This window comes from Monodelphis domestica, chromosome 2 (genome assembly GCF_027887165.1).
Source record: "Monodelphis domestica isolate mMonDom1 chromosome 2, mMonDom1.pri, whole genome shotgun sequence".
In the NCBI taxonomy this organism is placed as follows: domain Eukaryota; kingdom Metazoa; phylum Chordata; class Mammalia; order Didelphimorphia; family Didelphidae; genus Monodelphis; species Monodelphis domestica.
The window spans coordinates 16,393,676-16,413,332 of NC_077228.1; the positions used below are offsets into that span (position 1 = coordinate 16,393,676).

General features: G+C 40.8%; 1 long non-coding RNA gene across 1 annotated transcript in view; it reads left to right on the forward strand.

The window, feature by feature from the left end:
- LOC103101907 (uncharacterized) overlaps window positions 1–19,200 on the forward strand; it is a 52,083-nt gene extending 32,883 nt beyond the window's left edge. Inside the window, exon 3 of the long non-coding RNA XR_461100.2 lies at window positions 19,121–19,200. This is a non-coding gene — a long non-coding RNA (uncharacterized LOC103101907). The remainder of the gene's footprint in view (window positions 1–19,120) is intronic.
- Window positions 19,201–19,657: the final 457 nt, after the last annotated feature.

The following is a 19,657-nucleotide window of genomic DNA, read 5'->3' on the forward strand; positions in this document are numbered from 1 at the left end:
TGATGGTCACAATAACCTTGTGAGATGGGTGATATTATTATTTCTATTTTATAAACAAGGAAACAGAGACTCATGGAAGTTAAAGGAATGGCCCAGAGTCATATCGCCAAGATGTGACTGAAGCAGAATTTGTAAGCAGAGCCTCCTGCCTGTCATTCTATAGTTCTCTCAAGTTCAGCACTGCTTTTCAACCTACTAATTCTGTTTACTGATGACTTTCATAGTTATATGATAACTGACATTTTATTTGCTCCTTACCATATCCCTGCAAGGTAGATAGTATTGCTATTAGAATCAAAGATCTCGACCTAGAAGGAACCTCATACAACATTTAGTCCAAACCTTCATTTTACAAATAAGTAAACTGAGGCCCATAGGGATACCTTGCCCCAGGCTACACTGGTAGTAAGGAGCAAACTGGGGATGGGAATCCAAGTCATCAGATTTCAGGTTCCATATTCTTTATACTACACCCCCCCCCATTTATGGATGAGGAAAGACAAGCCAAGAGGAGTGAGGTGATTTGTTCACAATTATTTAGCTAGTTAGCAACAGGATCCAGAGTTCAAATTCATTCTTAGAATCCATGGTTCCAAGAAAAAGATCTGGATAAAGGAACCCCCAGTCCCATCTCTTGTACTTGGTTGCTATATAGAATTCTTCCCTCAGAGCCACAATTTCTTCATCTATTAAAGGAGGGGAAAATAATCCCTTCAGTATCTGTCTTAGAATTATGGTGAGATTAGGTATCCAAAGCATTCTGACACCTTAAAGTAGAATATAAATGCCAGCTATTAGGGAGGCAATGAAGCAGCCCCCTGAGTTGTTTCCCAGACTGCTAAATACAGAGAAAGAATGTTACTGCCTGTGCAACAGTTTGGCTTTCTATTTAACTGCTTTTTCACACCTCTTCAGGGCTTTGATTTTATTGAAGGATGGCTAGGTAGCTTGGAAGATGCAAGTTCAAATCCAGTCTCAGACACTTAGACGTTGCGTGATCCTGGACAAGTCACTTATTCCTGTTTGCCTTATTTTCCTCATCTGTAAAATGAGCCAGAGAAGGAAATGCCTAACCACTGCAGTATCTTTGCCAAGGAAACACCAAATGCAGTCTTGAAGAGTCAGACGTTACTGGAAACGACTTGAGAAGTTTCAGCTGAATTTGGACCACTGAAGCTGAGACAAAGTTCTTGGCCAGGTGAACTGGGCAAGTTTCTTAACTTCTCATAACTCCTTAAGACCATTAACTCTCAAGAAGGGGCTCACCTGCTCTGGTAAGAGGGCTTTCCTCATCCAGGAGTTCTCCATGTCAGTGACATCACAGCCCATCCCTATAGCTTATTCCTGTGAGTAACCCTTGTTTCTCAGAGGAGATGTAACCTGTTCAGGGAAGGGACCAAGACCAAGTCTCAGACACCAAGGCTCAATAGGATGGGCACTTGGCCAGGTGGACAGGAGCCCTGGTTTCCATATAACTAAATGACACAGAAGCAAGGCTACTGGATTTGGAGTAAGAAGACCCAGCATCAAGCCTTGGCAATGACACTCAGTACCTGTGGACAAGTCATTTCAGTTCACTTGGCTATATATGCACTAGATTTCTTTTGAGGTCATATTCAGCCCTCTGGTTAGGTTCCAATACCTGTATTGCCACTGAGGTGACTTCTAATTTTCAATCTACACTCTTGTGACTCTGCTTCCATTTGTTAGCTCAGACATCTTGGCCAAGGTTCTTGTTCTCGCTCCGTTTCTGCACCAATGAAATGAAGGATTTGGATGAGGCCATTCTTAAGGTCCTTTTCTTTGATCAAACCTATAATGTACATAATTTCCAATTTTCCTATGCCTCCTCCTCTTTTACATAATAATAGTAGCTCCATTTATTTCATTCTTTATGACTTACAAAGCACTTTATGAATATGATTTCTTTTTTATTCCCATAACAACCCTGGGAAGCAGGTGCTATTTTTATCCCCACTTTAGAAATTCAGGAAAATGTTTTTTATTTTAAAATTGTTATTTGTTTATCCATCTATCCATTCATCTATTCATTTATTTATTTAATTACCATTTTAGAGATGCAGGTTTAAAAAGGTTTTAAATGACTTGTCCAGGGTCACACAGTGAATATCTGAAGTTGTTTTTGAACTCAGGTGTCTGACTTGAGCTCTAGCATAACTTAAGGTTTTTTTTTTTAAATAATGTATATGCCATTGCAACAACCTGTGGGATCTTCTATAATTCATTCAATTTTTATTTGGCCTATTAAGTGCCAGGCACTGGGGACCCAGAGATAAAACTGAAATAGTCCCTTAAATGGATTTTGGTTCCAGGTCATAGGAGTATTGTTTGAAAACCAAGAGATATTTTAGCTTGGGGAAAAGAAACCTGGGGCAAGAGAGGGGAAGGTGAGTCATGATAGCTTTCTTTAAGTACCTGTCAAAATGTCCCACAGAGGAGAGATTAGACTTGGTCAACTTAGCCCCAGAACTCAGTATCCTGGAAAATGGATAAAAACTGGAAAGAGGCCAAGCTGGGAAAGACTTTCTAAAAATGGCAGCTGTTGCAAAGAGGATGAGGTTGTTTTGAGAGCTAGTGGGTCCTCTCCCTTGGAACTGTTCAAGCAGAGACTGGCAGATCACTTATTGGGGAAGTTATAGTGGGAGGTATCTTTGATGTGTGAGTTCTATCGATTGGCCATTGACATGCCATACAGTTCCAAGATTCTGTGAACTGGTGATGCCTGACCTTCAGGAGCATACATTCTCCTAATTCTCACACAAGCAAATAATTGCAAAGTGAATAAAAATAACATGAAACAATTTCAAGAGAGTTACCATTGTTGAGTTGTTTTTAAGTGTGTCCAGTTCTTTGTGATCCTATTTGGGGTTTTCTTGGAAAAGACACTGTAAGATTTGCCATTTCCTCTTCCAGCTCATTTTACAGATGAGGAAACTGAGGCAAATAGAATTAAATGTAGTTTGATCCCTGAGCTGTGCTTTGAAGAATACCAGGGACTCTAAACAGTGGAAATAGGTAGATGTACAAAGTTGTTGAATGGGACCAGTTTTAGTCTCTTTCATTCTTGGTGGTAAATGAGGAAGATATGCTGCTGCAAGTCTCAAGCTTGGGGAGGTCTTATGGTCCTCTTTCAAAATCAAGTAGTATGAAGCTGGGAGTGTTTCCTAGAGAAGTAATGCCAAGCCTGATCCTCCTTCCTCTCTCCCCACCCCAGCTGACATAAAGCCATGAGCACATGGCCCCACTGTGTCTATTGCTTCTTGCCCTTAGGTGAATGAATACTGAGGACAGAATGGACCTCTTCAACTTGGCAAGGCTGGCCTGGCAGGCAGAGGTCCAGGAGTCAGTCCCACAGTTTTCAGACAGTCAAGCCAGGGAGGCACCAATGGCTTGAGCCCTCAGGGAAATGGAGAGTCACCCATGGCTAAGCCGTACCAGAAAGAAACTTAGCGGGGCTGATGTTCATAGTGACACATTTTTACCTAGGGGAGGTATAGTTCCTGTGTGTGTGTGTGTGTGTGTGTGTGTGTGTGTGTGTGTGTGTGTGTGTAAGAAGTCCTCCATGAATCCTCTTCTTCCTACATCTTCTCAGTGAAAGCTAATTCATGTTCACTCACTAAATGATACTGGAGGGCTGATCTCTGGGTCAATTGAGAAAATATAGTTGATATTAATTAATTAATTGATCATTGAATTTAATTAATTAAATGAATTAAAGAGTGATATTGGAGAGAATATGCCAGGATAGGTTGATGGCATTCAAAAGACACCCCTGTCCTTCAGTGATAGCCTGAAAACCCTTAGGTGGTGATGCAGCTAGCCTTGCTCTGCGAGTCCCAATCTCTCAGTGTGATGCCCCCTCCTCAGCCCCTACAGCCTCCCCCAGGCCTCTATAGGCCATATAAACCAAAAAAGCTCCTATTATCTTATGCCAACTGGGGCAGATTCAGATGCATGTTCCACTTGTACCTCTATCTGGGTAAAATTCCATCAGCTGATCTTTCCCCTGGCATGCCCATCTCTGTGCTCTTCTCATCCATTTTCTACTCTTCAGTCCCTTTTGCTCCCCATCCCCTCCCCTTCACCTAATTTCCTTGGACATGTCATAGGAAATTCTTGGTCTTGGGAAAACGAAGGGAATTGGAGAACGCTGGGGGTTGGGTAAACTCCCCCAGCTCCCTGAGATAATCGGTCCCTCTGGTCCAGCCTCACCCTTTGTCCTTTTGCTGCAGGGGTCTGGGGCTGTCATACATTCAAAGGAGAGTAAGAGGAGCATCCTGGGAAGGGTCGGGGCTATCCAGACCTATTTATTACATGTTCAAGTCCCCGTGTCAGGGTCAGACAACGGCAGCTCTAATGAATGGCAGATACAAAGCATGACAAAATCCCGGAATTGCTCTGGGTGCCGCCACTCATCCTGTTTACTCACTTATTTGAATGTCGGAAAAAGAGCTATTGTTTGTTATGATTGATGATGATAATAATAATAATATTTTCTGGTCAGTTAAGATTACATGTTCATGAGTAAAATAAATCAATGTAGACTTTATAATTTGATATTTATTAATGAAAAGTCCTTAATTGTAAGCACAGAATCCAACCAGATATTTCAGGATGCTCAAAAGTTCAAATAAAGATGGTTACTAGAATCCTCACTAGCACAGACTGATCATGGCTCTCTCCCAGGGTGACAGACCCTACAGGGCACTGGCAAGACTTGCTCTTAGAAATGCCCTCAGCACTAAGCCAGCAAAACTCATTAGTTAAACTAGGAAGTTTTTAAGTAGCTTTGATCACTGTCCCTTCTCTCCCATCGCTTCTGTTTCCTGGGTGACTCCTCTCTGGCTTGTCCCATCCTGTGTCCTGTGTTGTTTACGTAGGTCTTTAAATTTTGCCAAAGCACTTTAAATTCATACTATTTCACAAGAGCTTGGTAAATGTAGGTGATATTCGTATCCCCATTTTACAGAGGAGCAAAACAAGTCTCAGAGAGGTTACTTAGTTGGCTAAGATCACCTGGGGATTGAGAAAAGATTCAAACTCTACCCTCTACACCAACATGCTTTTAAAATTATAGATTATTCTGCTATTATTCTTCTAGTGTAGAATGTAAGCTCATTTATGCATTATCTAATTTTTTCTTTTATTTTAATTCACAGCATACAGGGTCATATCTCATTGCTTAATATATTTTTGTGATTTGGAGAGGATTTTGTTGATTTTTACTATTAGGGATAAGTTTTTCCTAGTTGCCTTTCCTTCTCAGTGTAGATACAATTATAGTGGAGGTCTGGAAAAGCAGTCCTTCATTTCTGCAGCTTGTTTCCTTGTATTTTAAATCAGTTATTTTCACTTCTAAGGTGGATTTGGAGCTGGGGACCCTTTCTCAGTCTTCCAAATACCTAGGAGTGAGTTTTAGTGTTGTTTTGTTGTTTTAGTCATATTCATCTGTGACTCCCTATGAGGTTTTCTTGGCAAAGATACTGGAGTGATTTGCCATTTCTTTCTCCAGTGAATTAAAACAGAGGCTAAGTGCCTTCCCTAGAGTCACACAGCTAGTGAATGTCTGAGGCTGGATTTGGACTCTGGTCTTCTTGATTCCAGACCTAGAGCTCTATCCACAGAGTCACTTGTGCTCATGCTGTAGTACTAGACCAGAAATGTGAAGACCAGACTCTCATCCAGCCCACTTTCTACCTTTACAATCTTTTTGGTTGCTTGTTTATTTTATTTTTATTGTCATGATAAACACACTTCCACACTTCGTTGTTGTAAGAGTACATTCAGATATAACCCAAAGCCCAAAATAAAACCATAAATACACTGAAGTGAAAGATAGTGTGGTTGGATCTATATCTATCCAACTCCCCTTTTTTCTGGAGGTGGATAGCATTCCCCATCACAAGTCTTTCAAAATTGTCCCAGATTATTGCATTGCTTAGAATAGCCAAGTTTTTACAGATAATCATCATCTAATATTGCAGTTACTATGTGCAGTATTCTCCTGGTTCTGCTTATTTTGCTCTGCATCCGTTCATGAAGGTCTTTCTAGTTTTTTTTTCTGAAATCATTAAAGAAATTAAAAAAAAATTTAATGACAAATGTTCACATGAGTTTTCTAGAGTCATATAATTTAAACTATCTCTCTCTCTACCTTATTCGCTCCCCTACTCCTGGATCTGGTAAGTAATTCATTTTGGGTTACACATTTATAATCACATAAAACATGGTTTTCCAAAACAAAATCATAAAACATATACCTAAATAAACAAGTAGTAAATCACCTAAATAAACAAATAGTAAATCATATGTTTCCATCTGCATTCTTACTCCAACAATTCTTTCTCTAGAGATGGGTAGCATTCTTTTTTATTGAATCATCTTGCTTATCATTTCTTTCAGCATGATAGTATTCTATCACCAACATATACCACAATTTATTTGTTCAATCTCCAATTGTTATACTCCCCTCAATTGTCAATTCTTTGTCACTACAAAAAGAATTGCTATGAATTCTTTTATACAAGAAGGACCTTTCCCCTTTTTTATTATCTCTTAGGGATACAGACCCAGTAGTCTGCTTTTACAATCCAGGTCTAGTCTCTTTAAAATTACATGATCACAGGCAAATTACTCTATCTCTCTCACTTTGTTTTCTCGGGTGTAAAATAAACAATTTGGACAAGATGGCCTTTAAGGTCCCTTCAAGCTCTATCTCTGTGATTGTGTGATTCTCAGGACCTGGGAGGACATTCTTTTGCAGATGGTCGGATCTATTTTTGGACCGCTCTAGGTGTTGTAAGAGACCAGTCTAACCACTCATACTGGGAACAACAAAGGAATGAAGAATACTTACTTGACCATGTTAAGACAAGGGGTTGGATGGGAAGTATAGACAAAAACTGGGGCATGAGGTTGGTCCATTGTGACATATGGCCCAGATAGGCATTGCCAGAGGACAGTATCTTGGGTTCAGAGTTGAATAGAGAGAGCAGATTTAAGTGCTTATTATGTGCCAGCCACTGGACTAAGCACCAATGACCCAAAAGCAAAAGAGATAGTGAACCCCTTTCCTTAAGGGACTTCCCAATGGGCACATTCTAATGGGTGCACACAGGAAGACCTTGGTCTAGGAGGCTGATTTGGCTTTAGAAAGTTATGGATATTATAAGAAATACAGAAGGATCATTATCTATCTTTTCTAGGAGCAATGACAAAGTTGACTGAATTCTGTTTCTGGAACTTGAAAGCTAGGATGGGACGTTATGCTTGTGGCTACTGGTGAGAAACTAGCTAGGAAGTTAAAGGAGGCAAAGCTGAATATGTAGTGAAGAGGTGACCACTAGGTGGGATTTTGAGGGGAGAAAGCATTAAGTCTTCCAGACTGTCCTAGTGTGACATCAATACTCCAAAGAGGATGAACCAAATTGGAGCAAGGAAGGTCTTCAAAATTCAGGGTGAATCCTCTAGAGAGGAATTATGGAGAGTCATGAATCAGAGCCCTTTAGGATGTGGGAGTACTCCCCACTTCCTTGTGATTATTGAGGGATTGGTAGATAGGGGACCTGGATTCCAATCTTGACTCTTCCATTTATCTGTGAAACTTTGGTCAAGTTGCATTGGAAAAAAACATTGGATTTAAAGGATAAATACACCTCCAATCCTATCTGACCTTCCTCATCCATAAACAGAGAGCCTTGGACTGGATGGCTCTAAATCCAGTTCTAAATCCTATTAAGCAAGTCAAAATGCATTTATTAAGGGTCCACAAGTACCGTGCAAAGTGTTGGGGATACCAAAAGATCCTTATCAAATGGAAGAATATGTAGTAGTTGCTACAAGGAATTCCTTTATGTTTGACTGAAATCTGTTTCCCTGTAAGTTGCCTCACTGGTCCTCATTCTCCCCTCGGGGGTCTAGGAGAGCAGAACTTTGGTATATGCTCATGGTGGGAATCCAACCTGCCCAGCCCCTCCAAGGAATCTCTGTCTTCGGGGCTGTGGTTGCATGGTCCCTAGAGGACATGAATGTCTCAGCTGGTCATGTCTTTTATGTCCAACTCTACCCCCTTGAGAGCCATTCCCTATTCAACTGGTTTTTGCTTTTAAAAAATTCACCACAGAGACCTACCATGACTTGGCTTCTCCTGTGTAGCCCGTGAGCCTGTGGGGATATCTCGGAAAAGTCAAATACAAAACAGGTGCAGCAACATGAGAAAGCAGAGAGCAGGGAGGCCAAATTGATTCCATCACCATGCAAGAGGGGAAAAAACAATCCCCATCGAAACGCCCCCCAAAGCTACTGCTGTGGCTGCCATCACCCCCTTGTTGTGGCTTGCATTCCCCCCAGAACAGATGCAGTGCATTAAGGGACTGCCGCCCCAACAGGAGAAGGCCCAGCTCTTACCCAATTAAAGTCACCCTTTCAGCCTGACTCCGGTCAAGTGAATGCTGATGTTTCCAAAAGGAAGAATGAGTGCATTCTCACAACCCATTCAACCACAGCATTTTATTACTTTTTTCTGAGGATTAAATTCCTCGCACATGAAATGGTTATCAAAAGGCATTCTTCCCCCTTTCTCCGAGCCCCATCTCAGTCTTCTCAATGCATCCTGCCCGCCCCCAGCCCCTCATCAAAGCAACCCAAGTTGCAATTTAATAAAAATAACAACCTGAAACCTAATTGTAGAAAACCCCAGAGAGAAGTGCCAAGCCCACAGATTAACAAGCGGAGATGGAATACTTGCCCTGGATGTGGGGGCGATGGGGATGGCCAAGGAAATAGAAGGAGCATTCTGGCCTTCATGAGGGAAATTCAAGCACATGGGATAGTTCCATTTTGAACCAACATCGAGACAAACACAGGATTATGCTGAACAAATTAAGAGGCCCAAGTATGGAGCTTATTGACTTGTATTGAACTCAGGACCCTGTAATAGAGTTGGAAGGAGCTCTCAGTGGCCATTTAGTCCATTTAGCCCTGCCCGAGAATTCTCTCTACAATATGCCCAACATGTGGTCATCCTCCAATGGTCCTAGTGTCCTGGACAGGGACCTGGACCTAGAATGAGGAAGACCTTGGTTTGAATCCTGACCAATACACTGGATGTATAACCCTAGGAGAGTCACTTAACCTTACTAGGTCTTAGTTTTCTCATCTGTAAAATGAGTTGGTTGGACCTGATGACCTCTAAGATTTCTTCCGGCTCCAAAGCGATTATCCTATATCCCTGGGCAGTCCATTTCACTTAAGAATAGCTCTAACTTTTAGGCCCTCTCCCCTTAAACTGAGCTGAAATATGCCTTTCTGACATTACTACCAATCGTTTCTGCTTCTGCTTTCAGAGCCAAGTAGAGAAAATCAGATCCTTCTTCAAAAGGAAAGCATTTCATGTACTTGAAGACAGCCATGACATTCCTCATGAGTCTTGCTTCTTTGGGTTAAACATTTCCAGTTCCAACAATAGATTCTCCTATGGCATAGACTTGAGACTTTTCACCTTTCCTATTTCTCCCCCCCCCCTGCTTGCTGATTTTCTGCTTTATCAATTCCTTTCCAAAAATGTGCCATTCTGAATTGAACACAGTACCCAAGATGCACTATCAGCATCGTGGAAAACACAAGGACTACTTACTGCCTTCTCATTCTTGGAGCTTAAACTTGTCTTCTTCCTCCAGCCCAAGATCACATCAGCCTTGTAGGATTTGGCTGCTCCAACTGAGTTGGTCTTTCTAGCTTCTGAGCTCTAGTCTTACTGCACCAATTTTCTCTTGGATATTTTCGACCCTGAAAGTCACCATAAACCCAACATGTCCCCAACGCATTTCTTCTCTTCTCTCCTAAGTCTGCTCATTCATCCTTCTAACCTTCCCATTTCTGATGAGGGCAGCACCAGACTCCCAGTCACCTGGGGTGCAAACCTAGCATCACCAGTGCTTCTCCATTTTCTTCCCAGATGCATTTAGTTGTCAAGCCTTAAAAATTGTACCTCCCTAAAATCTGGTCCCTCCTTTCCAAACATCTGAACCCCTCCTGGTTCCTCTGTCTCCAGTGGGCTCCCTCTCCAATCTCTACTCCCCGGAGGTGTCACAGTGACATTCCTAAAATTCAGATTTATCTGACTCTGTCACTGCTTTGCTTAGGAATTGTTTAAGGCTCCCTGTTGCCTCTTGGATAAAATGCAAGCTCATCTGTTTGGCATTGAGAACCCTTCTAAATCTGTCTTCGGGCTACTTTTCAGCTAGATTACTTCATGGATTCGGCGTACCCAGACTAGCTGGTTGACTTTTATTCACATGGGACACTGAATGTTCATTCCTATACCTTGAAACAGGATGTGCCTGGTGCCTGGGATTCGCTCCCTTCTCATTTCTGCCTCTCAGAATCCCTAGCTTTAAAGCTCAAAGACATGCATGTCTGCAAACAGATGTGGACTGCTCGTGTAGCAAGGAGGAGGGAAAACAGAGAAAGGTAATGAATGCTGTGAATGAATGAATGAATAATTGAAAAAAATTAATCAAGCATTTAATATATGCCAACAACAATATGCTGAGCATGAATTTTTTTTTCTAATGCTTCAACTACTCTGTACATTATAGAGAGAGCTCTAGACACGTAGTCAGGAAGACCTGAGTTCAAATCCTCCCTCAGACCTTTACTAGCTTTGTGACCCTCAGCAAAAATCCAGAATCAGATTTGGCTTTTTCTTTTTCTGTAAATGGGTATACTAACAGGACCTACTTCATAGGGTTGTTATGAGGATTAAATAGAGATAATATGTATAAAGTGATTATCAAATCTTAAAGAACTACACAAATATTAACTATTGTGTTAATTACATCCACAGTTGCTGCTAAGATCATTGCAAAGGAGCCGATAGGAATCGAGTGTTTGTCTTGGAATCAGGAAGAGATGAAGTCAAATGCTCTTTAGCTACTTCCTAGTTAGTTGTGTGATACAAGGCAACAACTTAATCCCTCTCAGCCTTAGTTTACTCATTTATAAAATGGAAATAATAATAGCCCTACTTAACAGGATTGCTGTGAGAATCAGATAAGCTAGTATAATTAAAATGCTTCCCAAACATAAGAGTATCTGCTTAGTGTTATTCCTGTTATAAATAAGCAAGAAACACAATGGAAATGTGAGTTCTCTATACCTTTCTGTTACTTGCATCAGTTAACAAATAGGTATTTATTTAATACCTACTATGCGCCAAGCACTATGCTATTCACTGGAACTCTAAAGATAGGCATAACAATGAACTTCCTAAAGTTCAGTTGCAATCCTGTCAACCTCTCCCCCATTCCGTAAATGGCATTGCCTCCCTATTACATCCAGGATCAAATGTAAAACCCTCTGTTTGGTGTCCAAAGCCCCTTATAGCTGGCCTCCTGGCCTCACGGATCTCATATTCTATTAGTAAGAGAAGAATCAAACAACTATATAAAATCAAGCTATGGTCAGAAGAACTAGGAAATAAACAGAGATGAAAAGCATCTGAATTAAGGAGGGAGGGTCCAGAAAACCTTTCTATGGAAGGTGGTAATTTAACTGGGACTTGAAGGAAGTCAGAGATGAAGAGGGTCAACACTCAAGGCATAGGACACAGTCAGTTAGAAAGCCCAGTGTTCTTATAGGGAGGAGTGTCTTGGTTGGGGAATACCAAAGAGACTAGTGTTAGTAGTTTAAAAATTACATGAGGAGGTTGTAAGGTATAAGAAGACTAGAAAGGGGAGGAAGAGAGGGCCAGCTATAAAGGGCTTTGGACACCAAACAGAGGGTTTTACATTTGATCCTGGATGTAATAGGGAGCCAATGCCATTTACTGAATGGGGGAGAGGTTGACAGGATTGCAACTGAACTTTAGAAAGTTCACCTTGTCAGCTGAGTGGAGAATGTGTTGGAATAAGGAGAGATTTGGGGCAGGGAGACCATATAGCAGGCTACTGCAATATTTGAGTGAGAAGAGCCTCACCAGGATGGTAGAAGGGTCAGAGAAGGGAAGGAAGAGTGTAGGAGAGATTTTACAAATATAGGAATGACAAGTGTTGGCAAAAGATTGGATATGGGGGAGAGAGTGAGGAGTCCAGAATGGGAGACCCATATTGTGAGCCTGGGCAACTAGGAGGAAAGCATGCCCTCAACAGCAAAGGAAAAGGTAGGAAGTGGGAGGAAGAGATTAATGAGTTCATTTTGAACCTGTTGAATTTAAGATTCCTATGGGGCATCTAGCTCAATGTCTAAGTCAAGATGAGAGACTGGAGGGAGGTAGAGAGGCTGGATAAATAGATTTGAGAAACATCAGCATAGAGTTGATCATTTAATCCATGGGAGCTGATAAGATCACTGAATGAAATAGTATCCAAAGAGAAGAGAAAAGGGCCCAAAACAGAGCCTTGGGTCATACCCACAGTTAGTAAACTTGACCTGGCTAAAGACCCAGTAAAGGAATCAGAGATGGAGAGGTCAATTATTTAAGAGGAAAAACAGAAAAGAGTTAAGAATAGAGTAAGAGGAAAGGAAGTAGAAGAATCTATTATAAATGGCCTTTTCAAGGAGTTTAGCCACAAAAAGGTAGGAAAGATGTGGGATGACAGCCAGTGGAGATGGATTGTTCAAGTGAGAGGTTTTTAAGGAAGTGGGGAGACATGGATATGTTTATAGGCAATAGGGAAGCAGTCAGATTACAGGAAGAGACTGAAGATGAATGAGATTCAGGTGATGGGAGGTAATCTACTGGGATGGAATGGAATCTCCTGTGCATATTGGGGAGTTTGCCTTTTCAAGAAGGGCCACCTTAGTATCTGAGACAGGAGTGAAGGATGAGGAAATAGCAGAAGATATCTGAGTTATGTGAGAAGGGAAATGGTGGAGAAGATGGAGCCCACAGAAAGTGGGTTCCATTTTTTCCCCAGTAAAATATGAGACAAACTTCTCAGCAGAGAGGGTGGGGAGACAGAGAGCCTTGGAGTATTTGAGGAAGTATGGAAAGATTTGAAAGAATTGCTGTGGAGAGTAAGAGGATGAATCAGTTAGGAAGATAAAAAGAATGTCTTGAAGCAGTGAAGATCCAGTTGAGATTATGTAACAGATTTCCAAGGGACACGGTCAATAGGGCTCCATGCCTTTTCTCTCTTTCATTAAAGAGCATAGAAGTAAGAGTGAAACCAGTGGATCTTGAGAGTGATTCAAGATTGAGATTAGGCTGGGCAAGACTGGTGATATGGTAAGGGGGCAGGAGATTCAAGAGGACAGTGTAGTCAAACTGGTTTACCAAGGGTCAAAATGGACAAGGAAGGAAAGTGTAGCCACTATCAGGATGGTGGTTTAGGACAGTACTGAGGAGTTGAGGGATTAGACATCATGGGTATATATGAAGAAGAGAGAGTGTGAAATTTCAAGGCAGAAGGAGAATCTGCTAAGCCCACTCAGAGAAATAACTCATTATTTGTATCTGTGTCCCTAAAGACTATTCCAATTCTTGGACGATGTTCTTGTTGACTACTTATCATTTATTTCTAGATATAATACAAAGTTGTGGTTGAGTGCTTAGAGAGATATTCAATATTATGAGAAAGTTCAAAGAATCACATCTATCTAAGGAGACAGACTAGTTGTGTCTCCTTGAAGGACTTGGCTTCTTGGACGGAATTTGGAGAATTGGAAGGAATTCAGATCTTAGAATTGGTGGGGGATACATTTCAGCTAGAAGGAACAGTAAGAGACAAGTCAGAGGCAGGAAAGCCTCTTCAGAGAGTGGTGAATACACTGGTGCCACTATTATTCCCTTATTCAAAACCTCCACTTTAATTAGATAGGTTTGCCCTCAATTCAAGGCTCATGGGACTTAGAGCTGAATGAGATCTAGTTCACCAGTTTCTCCAGATCAACTTCCTCATTTTCTTATTAAAAAAAAAGCAAAATGTTTTGTTTTCAGTTGAAAATGATTTTCTTCCTTCCACTCCCATCTACATACATTGAGGAGGGAAGAAATACAATACTAATCATATGCATTAAGCCATGCAAAGCATATTTCCCCATTAGCCAAGAACTTCCATATTTTTAATAGGAAGAAATGGCGGTCCATAAAAAGGAAGTGTTGCCTAGCAACATACAATTCATACATAGCTGATCAAAGATCTTGTGAATTCTTATCTCTAGGACTTTGCTTGGGCTATTTGTTCCACCTATGATGTCCTCTCTTCTTTTTATTTATCCAAATCCTAAATCAAACTTCCATGGTCAGTTTATTAATAATGATGATGATGATGACAAATAATAGCTGGCATTTAAATAAAGCTTTAGAGTTAAAACAGCAGTTTACAAACATTAATTTCATTATTACAACACCAAAAGTCATGTGCTACTTTTACCCCCATTTTACAGATGGGGAAATTGAGGCATATTGAAGTGACTTGCCTAGGTTCACAAAGTTAGTAAGTTGCTCAGGCTAGATGTAAACTTGTATCTTCCTAATTTCTGCAATCTTCTCACATCTTCAATTAATCCTTTTCCAGAATATAGTACTAAGAGTCTATGCCACATCTTTTTTTTTTGTTGTTGTTGTTCAGTTATTCAGGCATGCCTGACTCTTTGTGATCGATCCTATTTGGGATTTTCTAGGCAAAGATAATGGAATGGTTTTTTCATTTCTTTCTTCCATGGATTAAAGCAAACAGAGGCTTAAGGGGTTTGCCCAGGGTCACACAGCTAGTGTTCAAATCTGAGGCCAGATTTGAACTCAGGAGTTCCTGACTTCAGGCCCAGCCCTCTATTTGCTGCTCTGTCTAGCTGCCTATCCTCTCTTTGTCTCAGCATATATCGTAGACTTTATTATATTATTCTCAAGTGATTTAGAACTGGAAGGAATCTTGGAAAACAGGATACTAGAAGCTAGAAAAAACAATGTTAAGGCTAGAAGGGACTCTGGAATATGCTGTTGATTTGTGGTGATGTAGAATAGACTCAATAATATGTGGTTGGTCCTTTGCCCTTTGACATTCTTATCGATAACTTGGATAAAGGCATACATAGGAGCAATATTCACTAAATTTTCAAATGACAACTAAGCTGAAAGAGATCATCAACTTCATGGATGCTGAAACGTGAATACAAAAAGGTTTTGATAAGCCAGAGTATAGGGAGGAATCCAATAAGATAAAACCTGAGGATCTAAATGGAAAGTGTTATAGTAGGGTACAAAAAATCAATTTCACCAGCTCCAAATGGGAGAGGCATAATCAGGCAGCAAGTTATTTAAAGATTTCAGGGTACCAGTGAAAGACAAACTCAGTATGAGTCAGTGGTGTGATATGACTGTCAAAAAAGCTAATAGGCTCTTGGACTCTAATGGGAATGGCATAACTTTCAGAAAAAGGGACTGTCCTCTGTTCTTAACAGACCTCACCTGGAGGGTGGTTCAGTTCTGGGCACCAGGGTTTAAGATGGATATTATGAAGAAGTGAGTACCCAAGGAGGATGGAGAGGTTTATAAGGATGTATGTGAAGAATTGAGGATGATTAACTTGGAGAAGAGAGCACATGAAAGATGTCTTTAGTTGTTTGAAAATTTGTCATGTGGCAGAAGGATTCTACTTTTTCTATTTGCCCCAGATTGAAGAACCAGGAGAAAGAGGTGAAAGTGCAAGGAGGAGGTGAATTTAGGTTTGATAACAAGACATGTTTCCTAAAATTTTTTTAAATTAAAAAATTAAAAATATATATGTTTCCTAATAATTAGAGCTATCTAAAAGTGGACTGGGCTATTCTCAAGAGGTGGTGAGTTTCCCATTCTTGGAGGGGTTCAAGTCAAGGTTGAATACCACTTATCGAGTATATTGTAGGGAGGACTTCTTTTTAGTATGGGTTGGACTATATGGCCACTGAGATGTTTTCCAATGAGCTAAGTCTGTGATTCTGTTATAGGAAATTAGCTAGGGAGGGGATTTCAGGGCTCAGAATGTTAGAAGCTAGAGCATGGAATTTTAGAGCTGGAAGAATCTTCAGAACATAAGATGCTAGAAGCTTGAACATAGAACTTTAGACCAAGAAGAATCTTTAATATATCTGATGTTAGAAGCTGGAAAATGGACTTTTAGACTAGGAAAAAATTTAGAACATAGAATGTTGGAAACTAAATCCAGAAGGGATATTAGAACATGGAATATTAGGATATAGACCATGGAGGGTTAAAATGACTTGGAAAAATAGCCATTGGAAGATATGACATGGAATATTAGAGCTGGAAGGCACTTTAGAACACAAAATGTTAAAAATATGGGACTACTTAAGCTCCAAGGAACCGTAGAGATTGTCTGGTATAATCCTCTCATTTTGTAGAGGTGGACAAATCCAAGCCCCAGAAGGATGGGGAATGACTTGCTTAGTGATGTCCAATTGTCTGTAAGTAGACAGAATTCAAATCCAAAACCTTTGCCACCCAAGGTAGATTCCATTGCATTTTATCATTTCAACGATTTCTGCAGGTTCATGAGATTAGACACGTCAACTAGATTATAAATTCCTTAAGGGCAGGGACTGAGTCTTCCCCCCTCCCCAAATTCCTTAAAGCTCATATAGCTCAGCAAGGAGCATATGAGAGACATCCCCAGTCTCTTTATACATAATGATGCAGTCATATGTGTTACTGTCCTTCCTCCTTGTTCTGCCTTCGTCTTCCCTGCATCCCTCTACTCCAGATGCTCTCTTTGAACAGCAGCCCCTGCTTAAAAGCAACAAACAGCAATGGTCATTTCAGAGACTGCTTGGAAAATGAGTGGCCCGAAGGCTGAAATCATTCTGGGAGACCCGTGGTGAGCTTGCTAATTGCATTTACTGGACCACATTCTTGTGGATGGATCTCAGAGGAATTTGTGTTTCCAAGAAATGCAGGCTGAGGAGGAGTTAAAGGGCACTTAGACACCAGAGAAAACAAGTCACAAAGGCTGTGGTTAATGCAGTCCTGTGTCTAGAGATAAAACTAGCACTTGCTTCATTTCTGTCCCAGCAGCCTGCATTCAAGAGCTGCTCATTTGGATTTCGTGTTCATCATTTGACGAGAATCTTTCTTTTAATTTGAACCCATGCTTCTGAATCATAAGGTCTTCGATTCAGAGCTGGGAGAGACCTTAGCTATCATCCAGTCCAATCCTCATCTTGTGTGATCTTGGCATAGTCATAGGATGATCCTGGGCTCCATCACCTATAGAATGAGGGGGCTGGGCTAGACACTGATCTTAGGATTCTCTAACCCGAGTTCGGATCCAACTTCTGAAGGCAATATGGTCTTGTGGGGTCTCCTCTCCTTTCCTGGGAGTGAAAGGGAAACGTTTGGACTTCCTGGCTTCTCCAGTCCCTTCCAATTGTAGAGGACTGATTTCATGATCTTTCACTATCAATAGGTTTTGAAAAGTGATCCTGACTTACCTAAGGGTATACACATGTCACTGTTGTTCCTGAGTCATGTCCAGCTCTTCGTGACCCCACTTGGGATTTTCTTGGCAAAGATACTGAAGTGGCTTATCATTTCCTTCTCCAGCTTATTTTACAGAGGATAAAATAGAAGCAAAGAAAGTTAAGTGACTTACCCAGGGTCACATAGCTAGTAAGTGGCTGAGGCTATATTTGAATTCAGACTCCAGACCCAGTTCTTTACCCTCTACACCAGGCAACAACATTTATTCACCCTAGCACAATGTCCTGTGTGTAGCTTAATGTGCAGGTAGCAACACATTGTAGACTTCAAGCTAGGAAGACTTGAGTTCAAAGCCTACTTTAGGCACTTACTACTGGGGGATGCTACACAAGTCATTTAACTGTCATGGGCCTCAGTTTCCTTTTCTGTAAAAGAAGGAGGTTGGATTCACTGGCCTTTATAGTTGCCTCCAACTTTAAAACAAAGGAAAGCAAAGATGGCATGCTTTCAGAAACTACCCTGAAGCAACTGGCCAATGGCTATATACTCTGTTGAGTTTGTTTCACTGGCTTTTTAATGTGGTTGTTTGCCTTTGTCCTCCCTGAATTATCCTTCCCTCACTCTCTTCTCTTCCAGCCCACATTATTCACAGGGCCCACGTCAGTCTCTTTCGCTCTAGATCAACACAGTTGTACATGATGCTCTCAGAGATCCCTATTGCTCCAGACTCACGAGAGTCATGGAATCACAGTTAAGGGACCTGCATTTGGATCCCAGATCTACCACCCAGAGCATGGCCAGAGATGCCAGAGGGCTAGGATCTCTCTAAATACTCATTTCTGTATTTGTAAGTGAAGGTGTTAGCTTAGATGACCTAAGAGGTTCTTCGTCCTGCGGTAAGAGCTGTGATACCATTTTTTCCCCCTGTCAAACTCACGTCCTAAAGGGATGGGAACAGCACTTGTTCTGGAAGGCTGGGGTTCAACTCTTCCTTAGCCATATAATAGTTGTATAACTCTGGGCAAAGAATTTAACCACTCTTGGCCTCTGTTTCCCCATCTGTAAGTGAGAGGGCTGGACTCACTGGCTTTAAAGCTATGATCCTTTGACTAGGTGATCTTTAAGTGTCATTTCCAATTCTAAAAGCTTTGATCCCATTTCTTCCCAAACTGACCTCCTATAAGACTTCTCTTAGCTATGGGAGTAGAAAAGCAAAAGAAGAACATATGACATCACTTATCACATGCCTATATGAGGATGTGATTTGGGGTTTAGGCTTTAAAAGATCTCTCTATAGCAAAAATGAATAATATGGAAATAGGTCTCAAGGTATAACCCAGCAGCATTGATCGTCAGCTTTGGGAGGGGAGAAAGGAAGAGGGGAAGGAAAGAAGATGAATCATGGAAGCATGGAAAAATATTTAAAAATAGAAAAAAGACTTCTCTTGCTTAATGCTTCCCCCCCACCCTGATTATTCCTCCCCCCATTTTCTTTTGCACTTATGAATATAGTTTATGGCATATTATAAGATTCTAGAATAATTGATTTAGAGCTGGCTAGAACCTCAAAGGTCTAGTTCAACATTCTACTTTGAGAAAGTCATTACAGAAAAGCTGTATTATTTTATTATCATCTTAATTAAATTAAATCAAATTAAATTATTATTATTAATTTTTTTCCAGATGATGAACCTGGGATTGGAAACCATAAAGTGACCCGTTGAAGACCATGTAAATATTAAAAGGCAAAGATGAGACTCAAACCTAAGTCCTCAGCCTCCAATTTCAGCCCTTTCCCCACTGTTCTATGCTATGTTCCTTGTACTTTAAATATATCACTTATAAAATCACATCACACTGGAGCCAAAAGATCTTTGAGGCCGTCTAGCCCCATCTTCTTTCCAGGGGTGAATTTAGTGGCCGTTCATAATTGTATCATGTCATCATTATTGCGTTGTCATGTCTTATCATCATTCTGTATGATACTAAGTCCACATTTATCCATTATGTTGGACTAGAACAGAGCTCCATGGAAGCTACTACAGTGTTTGTTAGGGAACAGATTATACTTATAGCCATGGTAAGTGCCTAGCACAGAGGACAGGGCCAGGAGTTAGGAGATCTACATTTTGATCCTGCCTCTGCTTTTATATAACTCATTTGGGGCACCCACTCACCTTGCATGGGACCTCAATTTCATTCTCTGTAAAATGCCGGAGG